At 38.5% G+C, this 20,232-nt stretch overlaps 1 long non-coding RNA gene across 5 annotated transcripts in view; it reads right to left on the reverse strand.

The window, feature by feature from the left end:
- LOC114228441 (uncharacterized) overlaps positions 1 to 19,389 on the reverse strand; it is a 62,847-nt gene extending 43,458 nt beyond the window's left edge. Inside the window, exons 1-4 of one of the 5 annotated variants that reach the window (XR_008556964.1) lie at positions 19,305 to 19,389; positions 12,395 to 12,520; positions 9,244 to 9,347; positions 3,059 to 3,084 (exon numbers count right to left, since the gene is read on the reverse strand). This is a non-coding gene — a long non-coding RNA (uncharacterized LOC114228441). Of the gene's footprint in view, positions 1 to 3,058; positions 3,085 to 7,588; positions 7,919 to 8,010; positions 8,121 to 9,134; positions 9,348 to 12,394; positions 12,521 to 19,304 lie in introns of those variants that run through there. The other 4 variants (XR_003614582.2, XR_008556965.1, XR_008556963.1 and 1 more) reach the window with 4 other exon arrangements.
- Positions 19,390 to 20,232: the final 843 nt, after the last annotated feature.

Genomic DNA, 20,232 nt, shown 5'->3' on the forward strand with positions numbered 1-20,232 from the left:
ACTTTTTTCTCTCATATTCTTTCTAGAGGCACAATGTCCTCTTTATGAGGCTTTTATGTCCATAAAAGATTCAGAGGAAGACACTGAAACCAAATCTGTAAACGTGCAAGGCTCCTGGTTTGGTGGGGCGGGGCGGGGGGGAGGAAAGAGTGGGGGAGACACAAATTGCAAAGAGCAGAATAATCAGATACAGAGGGACTTTGATCTTCTGGAGACCTAAGCTAATAGATGTTAAGTGCAGTTCAGTGGAAGTAATAACCCATGAAGAAAACAAAATCTACAAAATGATAAAATGCTGCAGTCTACTGATCAAGGAAGACATTGGAAAATTACTATGAAAGCATCCTTAGCCCAGCGGATCCAAGGTGAAGAAAGGGCTGCGTCTGCCAACCAGCAGCCAGACATTCCAGGCAGACTTAGCCGTCTCCCATTTTGTGGCCAGATTAACACTCTGTGGAACCTGAATGCTTTCTCACTGAAAAGGCATGAACTGGCACCATCATCACAGCTCTGGGCTTCACAATCTCTCCCAGTGACGCCACAGTGAGTCACCCCACAGCTGGCCATGTGCTCTGTGGGGGCATTCCGGGACCCTTGTTACTGGTAATCCATTAGTGCTAACCTTTTTTTTTTTTTTTTAACATCAAGATACAGGATGTGGTGAAGGAAAAAAATAAAATAAAAAACTAAATAAATATTTTTAAAAAGATATAGGACATATAAGATATCATTCAGTAAATTAAAATCTTACCAAGCAAACTATTTAGGGAGAAATTGAGAAATTGTGGACATTTAAATATAATTTAAAAATCCAGAAACATTATAAAAGGGAGTTCCTTAATGCAAGTTTATGTAAGTAACATTTTATTAAGTGTATCCATTTATTGAGCAATGACTGCACTATACACATTGTGCAAAATGGGGCAAAATTAGTCTAATCTGTCAATAGACCAAACTAAACTCTTATTATCTGAAGAAAATATAAAACTTGAAGCAGTTAGATAAGTTTACTCTGGACAGATGCTTTATTGTGAAAAGAATTAAAAACAAATGAATGATCCTCTCCCCCCTCAAAAGAAAACACCAGAAAATGTGAGTTAAAAGTCAGGAAACTGGGAGAAAATGGAGAATGCATTTAGAAAGCCACACCTTCCTACATTTCATGTAATGGCTAATTAAACATATGGAATACATTATGTGAACCACATATTAATGTGTTTGGATAGGGCGGGAGCAAACAGATGAAAATAAAAGAATGCTCTGCGGTTGTCATCCAGGCATGATGTGGACAAGCTCTGCTGGGCACAAGCATTGGCTCATCTTGGAGAAAAAGTGCACGAGAACATTTAAAAGCAACATTTTGCTTAGCACATTCTTCTTATCAAGAGGAAAATTGAAGTTGGCAAACCTCAGATAACAATATAGACTCGTATTATTGGTGGCCAAAAAGAAAAGATTTGTTCCAATGCATTTAAACCCTCCAGACGGTTTCCTCGCATTGAAAAGGACATTGGTTAGCATCTACCTGGACCCTTATTAACCGCTGTGCTGCCCTCCATGGAGATGTTTACCGAGAGGCTGGCTCCTTCAAATGAATTTTACCTGTGGGAAAAAGGGAGGCTGGGCCCACCTGATGCCTGAGAGACTTAATGGAATATTAAAACTCCCGGTCTCCCAACAGTAATTGGAAAAGGATATTTTATATAACATATGTATTTATTTTTTAAACAAGCTGAATCCTTGTTTTGAAGGCCTGCGGTACGGGGCTGGCTCCTCCTGCAGACAGACCGGGTGGTGAGGAGGAGATCTCCCATCCTCAGAGTTACCAGTCCAGGCCTCAGCCCGCCGTGTCCTGCTGCCTCTCACCAACAACCGTCCTTATCTATTATATGCATATAACACAATTTAGACTAAGCATGCTGAGTGGATTAACTAATGATTGCAAACCACTTTGGAAATAGAAAATAGTCTAGACGTGCCCGGAATTACTAATGATTAGATAATAGACTGTCCTAAATGTTACTTTTCATTCAAATAAACCTTTTCTTGATGATGAGAGTTGTGCCATTAAACAAAAGTCTTTTTTTAAATAGAGGTTTTCACGGTATTTTCATTTGAGTTGAATTTCTGTTCTTCAGACCCATATTTCTGCCAATTTCTATCTCTTGTGCTTTCTCTGGCACAACTGAAAGAACAAAGTTAATAACAGAGAAAGGACAAGCTTTAAAAAGTGCTGCATTTATCGTCAGTTGTAATTCTGCTATTAAATGGTCTTGGCATTTGGGACATTCTTCTCAATTTTTTTTTCTTAGAGGAAAAAAACTGAAAACTTGGAATTTATACTAAAAATAATCATTCTCTACCTTTTACTTTCTAAGTCTTTTCTCCTCTTGCATTCAGTGTTGGGCCTTCTACTCTCTATAGGATAATACAAGATAATGCTGAGCCTTTGTTTCCCCTTACCTTTTTTAGAAGAATCTCTCTCTCTCTCTCTTTCTCTCTCTCTCTCTCTCTCTCTCTCTCTCTCTCTCTCACACACACACACACACATGCATGTGTGTACCATATTTGTGTAAAATTATTTTTCACTCTGATTTCTGCTTGTGGAACAGATTGAATATTTTACCATCCAAAACCCACAAAGAGAAAACTCCTACTGTGGTCTTCATAATTTCCATTCAGTTGATTAGCCTGCCAAGTCCAGTGACCAGTACCGCCACTCCTGATGGTGGGGAGCATATGGTACTGCTGTGAATAGTTTTGCTCTCGCTGCTGTGAAATCCCACGCCCTCCCACAGAATGTGTTTGGAGAAGCAAATGGTAAGTGTCGCTGTTCAGCACAGCTCTGTCTCTGCCTGTGGAACACAGTCCTTTAAACAACAAAATGAAGCGACAACTGCAGGTCTTCACAGGCTCTGGTTTAGTACTCAACTCAGGGGTTAATGGTCACCCGTTACTGTTAACTACCCCTTTTCCTCTGGAAAGGAGGGTTAGCCTTCACACATCCTGGATTTATCAGGATCCACATGGTAAACCAAGTACCTATCATTTCTTTTTGTTTTCGTCTTCCTCTTTCTTCTCTTTCTAAAAAGAAAAGAAAAATCAAAGTGGGACACAATCTCTAAATTAAATTGGGACTCTGAAGAGAGCACTGCTCTTGGAGTTAGAAAGCCTGTAGTATCAAACACTAACTAGCCTTGTAACTTTGGGCACATGTTTGAATCTCTTCTGTGAAACAGATGGCATGAGCCCTTAACGCCCCTTCCAGTCCTAAGATTATATGTGTTTGCGTAGTCCAACCCACCCCACTGCTAACCTCATCTCTAGGAAATTCTCTTTCTAAATCACTCCACATAAGTTATTATCTTCTGTTATATACTGTGGCTTTCAGAACTTGCATGATTGCATGTTTCCAAGACTATTCATCTCCATCGTCAAGTGGTTCTTTCCGATGTTTAGCAAAGCTCTTTCCACTGCAATATAAGGCCACCCTTTTTCCTGTTTCTTGTGAAAACAGAGAGCAACTCTTTGGAATCTTGCTTTAACAACCTTTTCTTATTTGTGCTTACTGTTACTCTCACTCTTTTATGTGGTGGCCGATAAGATGCATGTTCTAATGTACTTATTCTCTCTTCTGCTCCTCCTCCAATCACGATCACCACTCTCCCGCTTTGCCAGCACAGGTGTATGCTGGGTGAGTGGCTGACTGGGGCTGTTTGGAGGCTGGCCTGTGCTCCAGTGGGTGCCACATTCGCTGGCGTGCGCTGGGAGGTAACAGACGTTCGTCCGCTGCTGAAGAGGGCTTTGGAAACTTGAGTCATAGACATGCTTCAGTGGAGGATGAGGATTTGCCCAGATGGGAAGCCTCAAGTGCTGAGACACTTGTACATCTACTTATCTTGAGTCTCAATGATGTTGTTTATAAGTGAGCTATTCAAATGGAGGGAGAAACCCACAGAGAAGGAAAAATAGCAGGTTGGAGTGATTATGTGCAGGAGGAGAGGCCCTAGTAGAAGTCCAGTGGGAAAGAAGGAAGGGAATAAAATTAAGAATGATTAATGACAGATCTCTAATGGTTTCATTGGATCCAAAGGGACAGGGCAATGCAGAAAAAGAAACACTTGATTATAGGAAAGAAGCATGAGTGTGAAGGAAAATACATCAATCTACGGATGTGGACGGGCTCTGAGGATGGGAAAGAGTCCTTCAAGAGCCAAAAGGCGCTTCTCCTCCTCCTATCCCCTGGAGATACCCTGGCTGGCATGGCATTTCCTCCTGGTCTTTGGGAAAATCCCTCCAGCTTTATTCTAGCCAGGCCGAACAGAGCAACTATGGCATTAAGATGAGAGTGAATCTGGATAATGAATTTCAACTTTCAGGAAAATTTAATTTAGGGACATAGGCACCCCCTCCTCCTAAATGTGCCCTTAAAAGTGCTATAAAGTGTGTGCGTGAGAGAGAGAGAGAGAGAGAGAGAGAGAGAACAGAAAACAGATTTTTAGTTGCATGAGACCCAGTTTTACTCTCCCTCCAACTCACTCACTCCCATTTCCCACCTCTTCCACATCAACTTTAAATTGTTATAATGTTTAAAGCTGCTAAATATGGGTAATAATAATATCTACCATTTATGAAGTTCTTAATGTGTGCCAGCTCTTTCCGTGGAGTTTCACATTTAATCCTCACAGCAATAGGCACAAACATTTACATAACACTTTATAAATGTCAGACAATATTCCAAGTGCTTAACATATATTAATGTAAAGAGGTGCCATTATTATATGTTTTTAACAAAGGAGGAAACGGAGGCACAAAGAGGTAAATAACCTGACCAGAAAGAGCCACTAAGTGGCAGAATCAGGATTCAATATTCATATCTGAGTTATCTCATTAGATTACCACTGCCTGGAACACAGTAAGCGCTCTTCCATATTGGTTAAATGATTGAATACAAAGCCTAAAGCATTACTATCTATGTAACATTAGACTTTCCCCCAAATCAAGAAAGGAAAACACCACTAGACAAGAAATGACACTAAAGAAATCATCCTTCATGCAACCATCATTCATTCAACATGTATTTATAGAGCACCTACGATGGGCCAGGCCTTAGCCTAGGTGCAAGTGCCACACTTTCTCTTTTGAGAGGGCAATGTCACATTACTGGCTTGAATACCTCCCATATCCAGGCAGGTTTGCCTCCAACTTTCCTCCCATTGCTAACACAATGGACCTGGCAACATGGGAGGGTGGTTCTGATCCCTTACAAGAGACTCTAAGCCTTATTTTGTTTGTTTTCCATCAGTCTTAGGCTTGCAGGACCCACTGGGGATAATGACTAAATGGTGGGGAGAGCATGGGGCCGCATGTAGCAGATCTCAGAGGGAGGGACTGCAAATTGGAGGCATTTTATTGTTTTCTTCTTTTTTTACTCTGAAAACTTTTCAAAAGGAGAGATCTATTTGAATGGTTTGCAAAATCCATCTTAAGGTCAGCTCTAATTAAGTTGGGGCCTGGCAGCTGTATGACTTCAGTGCTGTTACACAGCTGCCAAAGTTGAGTGAGGTGCCCACCTTTACCATCGGAAGTGAGTCCTGGGCTGCATGCACAGCTCCTGTAGCCACTCAGACCAACTTGGCATCTATGCGGTATGGGTTAGTGCCATAGAGAAAAGCTGTCTTACACTTTGGTTATAAGAGATGGAAGAGTTCAGAATGTTATGTTTTGGTAAATTTTTGTAAAATATGGATGTCCATTGTGTCACATAATAGGTACTCAAGTGACCTATTTATCTTTATTTCTGTATCAGGATATACTTTTAGGAACAGAAGATGGAATCAGAATAGTACTTGGCACATAACAGACTTTCAGTAAATTTGTGTACAATGAAAAGAACACGCGTCCAATGGCATAACAAAGAAAGTGAAGAATCAAAGAGACTCAAGTTCTGGTCCCTGGATTTTCTATTAATTAGTAAGATAAAAATATGGAAAATTATTTCTCTTGGACTCAGTTGTTATCTAAGAAATAAGTAGATTAGATGAGTTCTAAAATTTGTTACTGTTCTTAAATTGTACAGTTTAAATTTTTCTTAGAGGCAGTATTATGTAATCAAAAGAACAGAAACAAAGCCCAGACAGGATTTAACTCCAGACAAGATTTAACTACAGACTTTCTCACTGACCAACCATTAAAGCTTAAGCATGGTACTCAACATCTCCAAGTCACAATTTCTTTATCTGCGTAATAGGAATTTTCCAATGCATTTTGTAGGACTGCAGACAGGTAATGAGACAATAAGTCCATGTTTGGAATATAGAAGGCTTAAATAAATGATAATTTAAAAAATGAAAACCTATTGAATTTAAATTCTATTCTCCCTTGTAGAAAAGTGCTATGGCCATTCCAGATAGACTGAGTTAGTGGCTCCATTTCTCCCTATATCTTTGCTGTTTGACATGTGACTTTACTGGTACAGTCCTTTCCCAAGCCTTGACTCTGGGCCTGGATAAGTGACTTGCTTGGCCAGTAGGATGCCAGCAGATGTGATACAAGCAGAGTTTTGAAAAGCAATTGGACCCAGTCTTTTGTGACTCTGCCATTGCCATGAGAAGGACAATGCCTAAACTAAACCACAGGTCCTGAGAAGGGAACAAATGACACATGGAACAGAGCCACCTCTAGGCTAGGCCAGCCAAATCTCAGTTAACTCAACCCACAAAAGCTAAAGAAATGATTGCTTTAAGTCATTGAAATGTGGAGTGGATTGTTATGCTATAGTCTAATGGCACTAGCTAGCTGATATAACAGAAGATGGGAGTCATAGACTTTTATTTTAAAATTGGAGTTCATTGGTGAAATTTGAAAATATATTTACTTTTCCATATTGGGCAAATCTTCATAAAATATACACTTTTGGGTAAAATTTTGGGAGGAGAAGGAAGATAGAAATTTGCTAAATTATCCTTTTGGCTCAAATGAGAGTTTTAATGGGGTCTGAAGCATTTTAAATTGCTAAATTATTAACGTTTGAAAACTTGCCATTAGGTCTGAGTAGTCCAACTTTAATTTTAGATTTGGGAATTTTTAACAGGGAGGGACTTAATATGTGTGGGTCCAAATTTGATTACAGAGTATGTCTGTACATTGTTTAGTACTATTGTCATTTTGTAGAACCCAGACATTTTGGTAACAGTTCTGATCAGATTAATGAGGCTTTAAAATTACAGTATCAAAAGGTGGCCCTGGATGGGTCAACAGGACACTTTGTTTACAAGGTTAGACACGTCTCTTAGAAGGAAGGACTCTGGCAGAAACCAATCCTCTCTGAATAACCACAATTACTTCTTAAGTAAGTTAGTGTGCTAGTGTATAAAATAGAAGCCATGTTCTTCTAGGCATTAGGACTTGGAGGAGCTGGTAAGCTTCTTCAGGGCAGGGATGAGAACAAATATTCATAACACCAGGCATGCGATTGCTTAATTAGCAGAAAATTAACTCTGTTGTTGAAGGAGAACAAGTTAAAACCTGCTTCTCATTATTTAGGATCTAGACGAAATGTTACTCCACCAGGAAGAATGAATTCTTTTGCCATCTGTGTTCCCCTGGGACCTGTCAGGCCCATTTCCATGACTGACTGCCATGAGGCTGTAAGCTCTCAAGGACAAGAGACATGTTACACTCCTTGTATGTCCGCAATGTATACCAAGGTACCTTATACATAAAATGAGCTCACTACACTATGGTTAAATGAATGAATGATAACACTGCCTCAATTCTTCAATGAGGAAGTTGAGGGTCAGAGGGATGAACTGGTTTTCTGGAAATCACACAGCTGCGTAGAGCTGGGCATTAAATTTGAACTCAGATCCAGGTTAATCCACAATCTGTTCTTCTATAACAAACTTAGATTTTACTCCTGTGGCAATAAACAAAACAGTAGAAGTAAATTACATAGCACAGTAACAGATGTTGAATTAATGTTACTTACCTTTTTCCATGTCTTACTCTGTTACAGGAATTCCACCATTGGAGATTTATCTCTCTTCTCCAGAATTACTTTTTCTTAGAAGTTATCAACATATTGTTGTTTGAAGGAAGTGAAAAATAAACCAAGTATCCTAATAGTGTAATTGCTAAATTAATGGTGTTAAATATCAATTGGAAAAGTATATGGTCATTAATAACTATAGGAAGAATTATATGAAAATGCATTTAACAATGATGTATTTTTTAAAGTAACACTCTTTTTAAATATATATTTGCAGTACTATCACAATGCTTTCAAATCTAAACAAAAAGTAGTTATTGTAAAATAACAGGAAAGAAATGTTAGAAGCATGTTGGCAGTACTCATCTTTAAATGATAATGATAAGAGTGCTTTTTGCCATCTTTCTATTTTCCTGAAATTTTCAAGTTTTACATAAAAAGCATGTCTTACTTTTACATATTGAAAGGCTTTTACAATCACCTCTATAGTACCTTTTCTGTTTCCCAACCTGTCTTTGATAGATGGACCACAATCAGTTTTGCCTGTACTTAATCAATGACCCCATAATGTTATCATGGTGTCTGTAACCCTATATTGTACTGAGTTGTTTCATATTGACATTTCCTGTTACCTGACTGTGAGTTTATTTAGAGCAGGGATTGTCTGGTATTTTGGCCTATCTCAAGCACCTGGCTAGTCCATAGTTCATAGTAGGTTCATAAATATTTGCTAAATGAATGATATTTTTCGTGACTAAATTTATAATTTGTACTATGACCTCCATGAAAGGGATAGTAGGAGAATGTGTCCATTTATACCAGTATGTGTGTATTTTGACAGAGCCAGAGCTTGCAAACACTATAATACATGTTTCACATGTCTTACTTACTTTTGCACATTCACAAGTTAGAAAATAAAGCTCAAAATGCAATTGAGTTGTTTTCTCCCCCCCACATTGCTTTTTCTGAGTAATGATGAATAGTGCTTAATATGCATGCTTTTCTAACATAAAATCTGTTAATTCTCTGAATACAGGCAAAATGTATGGAAATTATGTCACATCTAATTTGTGCATTTTCTTAAAATTAGGATGTATAATATTTAGTTTCATAAGCAGAACAAATAATGCAATTAGTGTTTATTCTTTGACTACTCTTTTACTAAACAACTCAGTTAAAAAATGCATGCTACAAAAAAGCGTGTTTTCCAGCCACTGCTCCAAGTCTCCTATGTTAAACAAAGGCAGACCAACCTGAAACCTTTTGATAAATATGATGCTTGTTGTAACTGCAGCATTCACTTCGTATCCCATTTCTCCAAGTTCCTGTCAGCCAGATGTCACTTGCAATGCAAACACTAGAAAAATATGAAATAATAATTTCATACATCATCTATGTGTGCATGAGCCGGTCAAACATTCAATACAAATTCAAACTGCTACTACACACAGAGCAAATATCATCCAAATAATATTTAAAATGATTGAAAGGCTTTTGATTTGGAAGTGTATTCTCTTAAGCTAAGTGGTCCCTGAGACCATCTAGAAAATTCAATTGTTTCATTTTTAAAATGTTTTCTGCCCAAAATTATATCAAACCCTAATGTCTCAATAGAAACACATGGGATTGGATTGCTGACTGGGCGCCTGATGTCAAAGAAAAATCTAATTTCACCATGGCATTTCCTCATACTGTCTCACCAAAATACAAAAATTGATAAAATTGTAATGGATAATTTTCAGAAGCAGAATGTTAACCATTGGGAAAACATGAAGGGAAACTTAGCATTGTGGCATAGGAGAAGCAAAATGAAGGAAGGAATTGATAATAAATACAGATATACAATGCTCTATAAAAAGCATTCTTAAAAGCTTTTTCTTATCAAAAACAGAACTTCAACGTTAAAAAGGAGCTTACTATGAAAATGTAAGCTTTGGTGTGTTTGTCCATTTCTAAGTTTCTCTTCTCAAATATTTTCTATTTTGTAAAATGATATAGGGAAAAGGAAACACACTCTAAGTTATACTATTATATATGCATTTGCACAGTGTTGACTTCTATTTTTTATGTTAGCTACAAAAACAGGCATGTGTGCCCGCAGCTTCAGTTTGGAGATGAGAGAATAGCATTAGATTCAGCCCTGCTTCTTTTCACTAAGGCTCTAAACCTCGTCTCTTTCTGCTTGCTCTTTAGTGGTGAGTTTCCCTGCCTGTCTGGAGGTAAGAATGTTCAATTGCCTTTGCTTTAAGGAGGGAACTTAGTGCTATACAAAAAACAGGAGTTCAGAAGAGAGAGAACTTCCTACTAACCATGTGACCTTTAGCATGTCCTTTATCATCTTTGAGCTTCAGTGTTTTCATCTGTAATATAGAGATGATAATTTCCACCTTACTGCTTTCCTGAGATGTTTAGGAATATTGCTTTAAAGACCTCTGACATAATGCTTGACACAAAAGGAAGTACGGAAACATCATTTTATGATGATTTAACTTCTTTAAGCTTACAATACTTGCTTTCTTGGATCCCTGCCTTTTTTTTCATTCTTTCTTGATCATCTTCTTTACCCAAGCTGACAACCATGGGCAGGATTCAAATAAGTGGTGAGGGAAAGAAGAGGTAGCCTCATCACTGGGCAGATTTTCCAAGGTCACTTGGTCATCAGTGAGGAAAGGGCTGTGATAGCTGAACCACTGCCAAACTCAGGAAGTTACTGTGCAAGCTGGAACCATGGACTCAAGGCGTTGGGGACACCACAAGCCGGCAGGTGATTATCTTTGACAAGGAGGACTCTTCATCTTTGGAGACATCATCAATTTTCCTCACTCAGCACCAGTTATCTTGGTCATGCATCCTTTCTTCTCTTCAGCCCTCACACAGGGTCTGGGACCAGGTATATCTTTAATAAATATCCAGTGTTTAAAATTAAAGTTTTGTCTCTTGAGGAAGCTCATTTAACTGAATAAAACAGACTCTATGGATTAGCTAGGATGAGGTGACTTATGGTATAATTGCTGGTAGTATAGGATTTAGGATCAAACACTGAGTCTTAATTTCTTCAAATATAAAGTAGGAATAATAATAATAATTCCTACTTCATAGGGTTATTACAAATAAGATTGCCAGATAAAATACAGGACACTCCTTTAAATATGAATTTCAGATAAACAATAATATTTGTAAGTATATACCAAATATTGTATGGGACATCCTTATGCTGAAAATATCTGTTGCGTATCTGAAATTCAGATTTAACTAGATGCTAACTAGATTTTAATTTGCCAACTATGGCAACCCTAATTATAAAGACTAAATGAAACAATACATTGTAAAGCTATTAGCTTGGTGCCCATTGGATAATGGGTGCTCATTAAGTGTTCTCTCATTTCCCTCTTCCCTCTTGGGGCTGTTGTGCGATTAAATGCCTGGTACATAGCACCAATTCAATAGATTTTAGTGTACTTCCCCTCTTAAGACTCAGCCTCCAAAACATGTGCTCTATGCCTAACAAGGGAAGAAGAGCCTCAGCTCCATGCTTGGCTCTAGGATTGCCTTCTCTTTGCTCCTTCTCAGCACCCGTTTGCAGCCTGAACTCCAGAGGGTGTGGAGTGGTCCAGTTAAGAGAGCAAAGGTGAGGGGGCAAAGCTGTTAACACAGGTCTTCAATTCAAAGCAACTTACCTTTGAAAATCTGAATTTACTGTGGAAGATGTTAGAAATTCTTTAAATAGTGAGCCCTCTAAAGAGTTTCAAAACAAAATTGTAAAGGAGGATTTGATTTACAAAAACATAGAAGTAAGATAACATGCTCAGCAAAAAATCTGTTACCTAAAGTGTGTTATAAAGGCATTGCAAGCCGCTCTATAAAACCCTTTCTTGCTTCCACATGCACCCCTCACTCCACAAGTCAGCTTTATGGGGCACGGTTATTCAACTAAGCAGAAAAAGCTTTCTTTTTGCGACTATTGCCAAATGCCTTCCTGAGGTGGCTAGGCATGAACTTGGTTATTCACAATAGATACAAGAAAAGAAAGGTTTTAAGAACATGATTTTCCCCTTATAAGTCCAGTTTGTTTCCTCTCTGAGAAGCCGGAGATAGTGCATAGGATATGATGAAATGGAAATCTTTGTATGAAAAAAAAAAGGCTCTTTCAATGTGGTCTATCTGAGGATCAGCACATTTGGACTGTGTCCGATTCGCATTCCCAGACCTACAGCTGGCTCTGCTGGACCAGCGGCAGCTGCCAGCACCCTGGGAGAAGCCCCTTTCTGCCCCAATTCTGGGAAGGAAACACCTTCATGTTTGGAAAATCACTAAGCCTAAAACCTAGGAATATTTCTATATCTTTCCCCAAGAATCAAGTATCTGACAGTAGAAAGCAGGTACTGTCCACTTCCTTCAGCTCACATTCTCATGTAAACAGGCGCCCACGTCCGCAGCACCAGCTGCAGCTTCTGGGTGGTCCTGTAGGAAGTTCCAAGTGAATTGCAGTGCAGTCTTGTAGGCTGGTGGTCACACAGCTTGAGTAAGCATCTGTGGGAGAGAGCACAGGCATGCATGTTCTCTACACTCCGGTCTCGGGTGGAAAATCAAAGTAAAATCTGACTTCCCAGGGAAGATCTGTTCTCCAAAATTAAAAAACAAAACGGAACCAGGCAAAACCATAGAGGAAAACAGCGGGTGGGTTTTTCTGGCGGGCAACTCTCCATGTAAAAATTGGGGGGTTCAGCTTCCCCCTTCCTCTTTGGTATAAGGAAGTAGAGTCTTTGAAAATGCATACTAATTGATCAGTATTAGTGCATATTAATGTATGATTTTATGAGACTTTTCTGCATCTCTTCTCAGGAAGGTATAAAAGAAGAATTGCTCAAAGCCCCACCTCCACCACTTATTAACTGCTTAACAAGTTAACCTCTCAGTGTTGTTGAGAGAATATAAGGTAATTAATACATGTAAGGGTTTAGAACACTTCCTGTCATATAGTAAGCCCTAAGCAAGTGTTAACTGTTATTAATATAATTAAAATGACTTTAATAATTATGCTCTATATTTGTGTAGTGCTTTATAGTTATAAAGTCCTCCCACCTCTCTTTTGATGGATCTGTACTCAAGGTGAGGTGCAGTGAGACTGAGAAATCTCCATTTTTCATATTGGGAGAAGGGAAGATATAGGAATAATCAGTTGATTGTATGATATTATTCCAGTTAGAAAGGGTGGTATGTGTAACTTAAGAGGTGGCAGAGGCAAGTTCCACAAAGGAGATATTGAGATGGTTGCTGGGTTGGAACTGAGAACCTGACAAACTGTAATAGGACATAGGCAAGTGTTCAAGGGTGTGAACAGCAAGGGACTAGAAATGGATGGAAATTGAAAGAAGCATTTATAAGGAGCTTACAAATAAAAAGAAGAAGTTTAAATATGATTCAGGAGAAAAATGAATTTCCCTAACCCTACCTCTTATCCCAAGTCAGACAAGAATTTAAGAGTTGAATATATAAAATATTTTAAAAAGCATAGAGCTCCCAGAAGAAAAGAAATTGAGAAATTATTAAACATTTGGGGTAGGTTTAACTTTTTAAGCTTAGAATCAATACAACAAATTTTGGTGGTGTTCACACTTTCACGTTGGTACTCATGGACCAAATCAGGGAAATCAATTTCAAGGTACACAGGTAGCACTTCCAATAGAGGTTCTTTTCATCTCTGGATTTCATCTTCTCTAAGGACGCTCAGGCAGGTACTACATAATCTTTGGTACCCAATAAAAAAATGAAAATGTGGCCCTGGCTGGTGGTGCTCAGTGTTGGCCCGCCCACCCTAGGGTCTCAGTTCAATTTCCAGTCAAAGGCACAAACCCTGGTTCGATCCCCAGCCCCTGTCAAGGCACATGTAGGAAGCAACCAATCTCTCTCTCTCTTTCTCTCTCTTCCTCTCTTTTCCCCTCTTTTCCTCCCTTACTCTCTCTCAAAAAAATCAATGGAAAGAATATCCTCAGGTGAGGATTAACAACAACAACAAAAGGAAATGGGAAACCCTTGTCCAAAAAACAGAAAACAAATGTTATTAAACGTATTAAGTTATAAATTTTTTCCTTCTTGCATTGACATGATAATTTTTATTTGCTATTTAATGTCACTCTAAGTAAATGAAAAGTACAATTTTTTATTCTCAGCGTAAATTTGACTACTCACCTTTATTGCATAATTCCAGTTTTAAATTCAAATGTAAAAGTATTTAAATTATATACAGAATTACTGAAATTGTGCAATATTTTATTTTGCAGCTTGTACATGCCTATGTATTTTGTTATCAAAATAGTGAAAATGCTGCACGAAACTAACTCAACTGGTTTATTGCCCTTCTTTATACCTACGTGTACTACCAACTTGCTACTTTCAGTTTACCGATGACTAAGAAGTCACTAAAAGGAAAAGGAACTATGGGTTGCCCTATTATTTCTTTTCTTTAGATGTCATCACTTCCAAAATAAGTAGTTGGCTGACTCGAGGAAGTAACACCAGGAACAAAGGCTATGATATGGTTCCTTGATTGTTTGCATTTCTTAGAACAACATGGCATCTTTCTGTGTTCTATGTTTGAAGGAAACTCTGCTTGTAATGGAAAACCTGGCCTCCAAGGGATATCAGCAGCCCCTCTCCTTTGCTTATAAACACAGTTGCAGCACTCCTACCTGTGCTTGCTTTGAGTCTCCCTTAAGTCCCACACACTGTGTGTCCACTAGAGTTCTGTGCTCATGTGGCTTTGTGACTTCTATGAGAAAATGGGGAGGTAAAAGAAAGATGGGCACCCATGTTGCACATATGTCCTCTGCCCATGCACATGCTCCATTGTCCCTTAGGACTTCACTTACAACACACAAATTCAAAGTTTAAATTATTAAGAATTTCAAGAGAGTGTCAGCAGAGAATGAAACCAAGTAGGAGGTCCCATGAGACTGCATGGGTCACACACCCTGAAGCCAGCCATGTGCCTGGGTAAGGTTCTACTTTGTCTGTATCAGTCATTATACTCTCTTTGGAACACCCGCAGTGCTATTGTCCAAACAATTGTCACATGGTAGTTTCTACCATTTACATCTGTGCTGGTCTCTCTTAGACTCATCATAAGTCCCTGGAAAGAAAGAACTGGATTTTATAACATTTTGCATCTTCTGTGAATCATAGAGTGTCCTGTGTATACAGCAGATACTTATCATGAGTATGGATGGCGGTAAACACCTCACGCGATGTGACTCATGGAATCTCCAAAACTATGATTTAGTGGTATTTGTTATTCTTCCCCTGCTTACTAAATCCCTTATTATCAACTAACAAAGGAGTAAGGTGCCCTGGCTATTACTTGTGATGTCCCTTTTACATCCGTTATACCTTAAAGACTTACCTGCAATTCCCCCTTTCCAGTATGAGTAAACCTGGTTCTTTCCCAGTCCTGGAATATCAGCAGAGGAAATGGTGATGTGAGAACTGAAAGTGTGCAGGTCACCATACTATCTCAGTCCAAAGAATTGTAGAGAGCTTCTACCACCTCCAAGTAATCACCATGAAGAAGCAGTACAATAGGCAGCCATTGCCACAATCCTGAACATTTAAATCTTTCTGTATATAAGATACAAAGGCTATACATACAAACACTTAATCCTCGCTAAAAAATAGAGAGATGACACTGGTGAAAAAAAGACATTCTGTTTTGAGGCAAAAATATTTGACACAACTTCCACTTCCACCCCCTGCAGCCTGGGAACTATGGCAAGCCCTATAATAACCACCTAAGATGATAATGGGAAAAGATTCTGGAGGTGTAGGTTAATTACATCTATAGTAGTTTCTCCAAAAGGGGAGATTCCAATGCATTTAAAGGATCCATCCTAGGACTTGGAATCTATGTAGTAATAAGCGTAAAGCCAGGGAAGCCAAACAGTCTACCTAGACCTAGACCAAGGGGATGAGTGCAGGGCCTGACAAAGGAAATCAAACTAGAAGGATTATGATCCAGGTCAGTTATAGATGGCATCAGGCAGAAAATGAAATGATATAGAGTAGATAATTTAGCTGGGTAAATGGTTCTAGTGACTTAAAGGCACTGGGTCTGGTCACCTAGACACATGACCAAGAATATGTCAACATGGTCTCTGTCCTTTTGCTGAGAGAGTACACTCCATGGTATAGGCAGGGTTTATGGAAGGGCAAAATAATAATAGTAATAATAGGAATAATAATAATAAACCAAAGTCAAGGAATGCTATTCTTATACTTACTCACCATGAGTATCAGAGGGGGAAATCCACAGTGACTAAGGAAAAATATGAAAAATCTATTCAATGAAGCATATAATGAAAGTAAATTTGGGGGGGAAAAAAGAAAGCAAGGACTGAGGGAAGGAACAAAAGAAAAGAAGGAAGTTTCTTGCCTTGCACAAGGCCTGATACTTAGTAGTAAGAGTATTTGAAGTCAGTTGAAGATTAGAGAAAGTAGAAAGGAAGAAAATAAGCAGTGATTTAGTTTGAACTGGTGCGATATCTCTCTTTGAAACTTGGCTATTAAAAATGTCATAATTTACCTCATGATGAGAAACTCAAAAGATAAACACTTAATTGAAATGGACTAACAAGTTTCCTAAGGGTCCTCATTTTGGGACTAGGAAGAAGAGAGAGGAGAAAAGATGGAGAATGAAGAAGAGAATTGATAGCTGACTAATCTATTTCCATTAAAAAATAGTTCAAGTAGCTCAGCCTCCGTGGTGTGGTTGCCAAGCAAAACATAGAGAAGTTGACTTGCTATGATCCACAGAGAGGCAACCGGCTCTGAAAGGCTAACTAACAAAGGTAAGAAAGATCTTTTTAGTAAAGCATCTCAGAGGGGCCATGGTTTCTGTGTTCATCAAGAATCCCAGAAAATCTAGAAATTTGAAGGAAGTCAGAATTGATTTAATCCTTTATACTATAAATCTCATTTCTGAAAATGACTAACAGGGGCAGAGACATAAATGGTAAAGTCTCGATCAGGGAAAATGCTGTCAGCGTATCATCTAGATAGATTAGAAAATGAAAGCTCAGGTTTCTGTGAAGGAAGACTAATGACATTAAGTGAAGATGAAATAGGAAGGAGCGTAGCGCAGACACAAAAGTCATAAACCATGAGCTCGCCCCGGGAGAAGACCCTCAGCCACTTTCTGAACTGGAAAATGATGGGGAGCTTGGTCTGAGAGTATTTTCTTAGGCCTCATTTAGAGTCCCTGGCTTGTTTGGGTTTATTCTGAAGTTCTGGGAATTGCTGCCCAGGTTCTGACATTTGTATAAAAGTGAGGTACTTCTGCCTACAACTTTCAGTGCAATCAGTTGCATACTCAGAAACAAGAAAACGAGAGTTTGGCTCACCAAAACAATAAATAAACATTTAAGAACCCTTCCATACTGTGCAACCATCTGATTTTCAAAGTGTCACAATTCCGCTGCCTCTCAGAAATAAGGCAGAGCTGTTGCCCTGAAATCAGTGGTGGCTGAGACCAACGTCCTTTGTTTAAGTTACGATCAAATAGTGAAGCAAGTATATAAATTCCTGCCAAATGAAGCTAAAGCAGGCCTTCTGCTCTGTTTGGTAGTGGAACAGGCCTGTACATCTGCTTCACATGTGGTAGATCACTTGATTACTTAAACTGTATCTCCATTGGAAATACACACACACACACACACACACACACACACACACACACACACACCTCATTTTTTTAAGAATAAGCCAGTAGAATAATCTCAAATCTAAATATCAGTCTTCTGCAGTTTCTCGGGGATCAGATAGAATAAATCTATTGTGTTCTCATGCAATCTCTTTAAGTTGACCCATCCTCTCTCAGTGACACACAATGATCAACTGAAAATTGCTTTCATCATTTTGAAAATTGAGAGTCTCTGCAAACTAACCACAGTCTTTCTTACTCAAAGAGTATTGGAGTTTCTGATGTGTGCTCTTAAGGCACCGGCACTGAAGCTAGAGCAGGAATGGTCTTCAAGCTTTATAACACACTGCTGATTTTCATGACAAATAGGCCTATTGATCTAAAATTCAAGGCAAATCTTTATCCAATTTCAGAGTTGGAATGATTATGTGAAAAGCATTTCACATCTTCCCCACTCTTGACTCCCTTATTATGGCTACAACATTAGAAGATAAAAATATACTATTTCTCATCTCAAACTTTCAAAATATGCAATATTCAATAGATAGATGGGTAGTTAGGTGGAAAGATACTTACTGTTCAATTCTAATGTTTCTGACTTAAAATTTTAAGGTCGTTGTCTCCCTTCTGACACCTTTTACTACATCAACATCCCATTATATTATTATAGACTCATGAAGCAATGTACTTTTACATTTTGCAAGATAATGACTCTTTTGTATTTCAGTTTTTATCATAATATAAATCTTGGATTGAAATTTGCATATCTTTTGTTTAGAAAAAGAGACCCCTATTTAAGACTCTGTCATTTCAATACATAGGTTTTAAAGTGGCTTTTTACAAAAAGAAATGCACCAAAATAGTCCAATTTATTCTTTCACTGAATAACTGAATCTGATTCTACCTCTGCTGCTGCATCAATAAATTAGCAAAGGACTGAACAATGCATTTTCAACAAGAATGGCTCAATAGTTGAGTATTTTGTGCCAGTAGGTTTTCTTCCTGTTAGAAGTCCAGTCAGAAATCTGTAATGGCAATTTGACAATTTGGACTGGATGCCGGTATGATCACATGCACATGTGTGCACACACATGCACACCCACCCACACACACACCTGAAACTGGCTATACCAAAGCCTAGATATACTATGTTTCTCCTACACATACATACCTTGCTCCTTAATCAACTTCTTCAACTCTCCTAGAAATGTGGCAGCAACTTCATTAGCAGACACAGCCTTGCCAGTAATTTTTATATTTTCAGTCTGAATCTATTCCTGAATCTGTGCAATCATTCCTTACTTGTAGTAAGTGGTTCATTTTAGGAGGACACCTATCTGAAGTCTTCTTATAGGCTCAATGCTCTCTGGCATAACATGTTGCCATGAATCAGAATCCATTTTCTGTTCATCTTCCATCCAGAAATTTAATGCCTTTTACATCTTAACTAAGCACTTCTCAAGCACTGTGGCCATAACTTTTGCAGTTTGAGGTGCAACAGCAAAACTAGCAGCATTTCTTTTTTCTTCTTTACAATTTCATGGATAGAAAATTCATTCTTACATTTGATCTTAGAAACCTTAGCATATGCTTTGTTTTTCTTATCAAGTAGAGAACTTTTACCTTTTCACTTAAAGGAGCACTTAACAGCTTACAGCTTCTCTTTAGTATATTCCAGTTGCCAGCATCACAGCTTCTCTTTAGTATATTCCAGTTGCCAGCATCGCTACTCTTGTGTTCTGAGGCCATTATTAGGTAAAAGAAGGGTTACTTGAACAGAAGCACTATGATGTCATAGCAGCTGGTAACCTAGAAGGCTGCTAAGTGAGTAAGGGATGGGGAGTGTCCACAGCATTGTTATGCTGAAAAAAAGTGATGGTTCAAGTCTTGGGTGGGATGAAGCAAGACTGCATGAGATTACATTGTGCTACTCAAGAACAATTTAAAATTTATGAATTGTTTATTTCTGTAATTTTCTATTTAACATTTTGAGAACTTGGTTGACCATGGATATCTGAATCCAATATCTATTTGTTCATTTGTTTATATTCTAAATAAAGATAACATTTATGTATATATGTTATATTTGTTTATATATTTTATGTAAAGAGAACACTTTCTGCTCAGCTTTTTTACTCTCTGCCTTCTTTTTGGTTATTTGTTTCTTCTCTGTGAAGCAGTCTGAGAAATTTGTCACAGTGACAGACCATGGTGTAGACTTGAGAGAGCCTTTTTAAGATACAGGGTCTGAGCAGCATCCTGCCCACATCTACACAGCAAGAAGGGAGCAGGAAGAGTGTGGCAGCATCTAGCATCCTCAGTGCCTACCACAGTGCCTAGAACAGATGAACAGACAAATGAAATGGGCACTAGGACTTTTCTCTTCCCAACTCTTTCATTAAACTTCAGAGCTGCCTCAGTAGCTGCCGCTTTCATGGATTGACAAATATCTATTTTTCTTGTGTAGCCCAAAGCATAGCTCAATTGGCCTTTCTGTGCTCTTGCACAGTCCATCCTGGAGGGGCTTGGTGAGGTGAAGGGGTAAGACCAC

The sequence above is a fragment of the Eptesicus fuscus genome, chromosome 9 (assembly GCF_027574615.1).
Source record: "Eptesicus fuscus isolate TK198812 chromosome 9, DD_ASM_mEF_20220401, whole genome shotgun sequence".
In the NCBI taxonomy this organism is placed as follows: domain Eukaryota; kingdom Metazoa; phylum Chordata; class Mammalia; order Chiroptera; family Vespertilionidae; genus Eptesicus; species Eptesicus fuscus.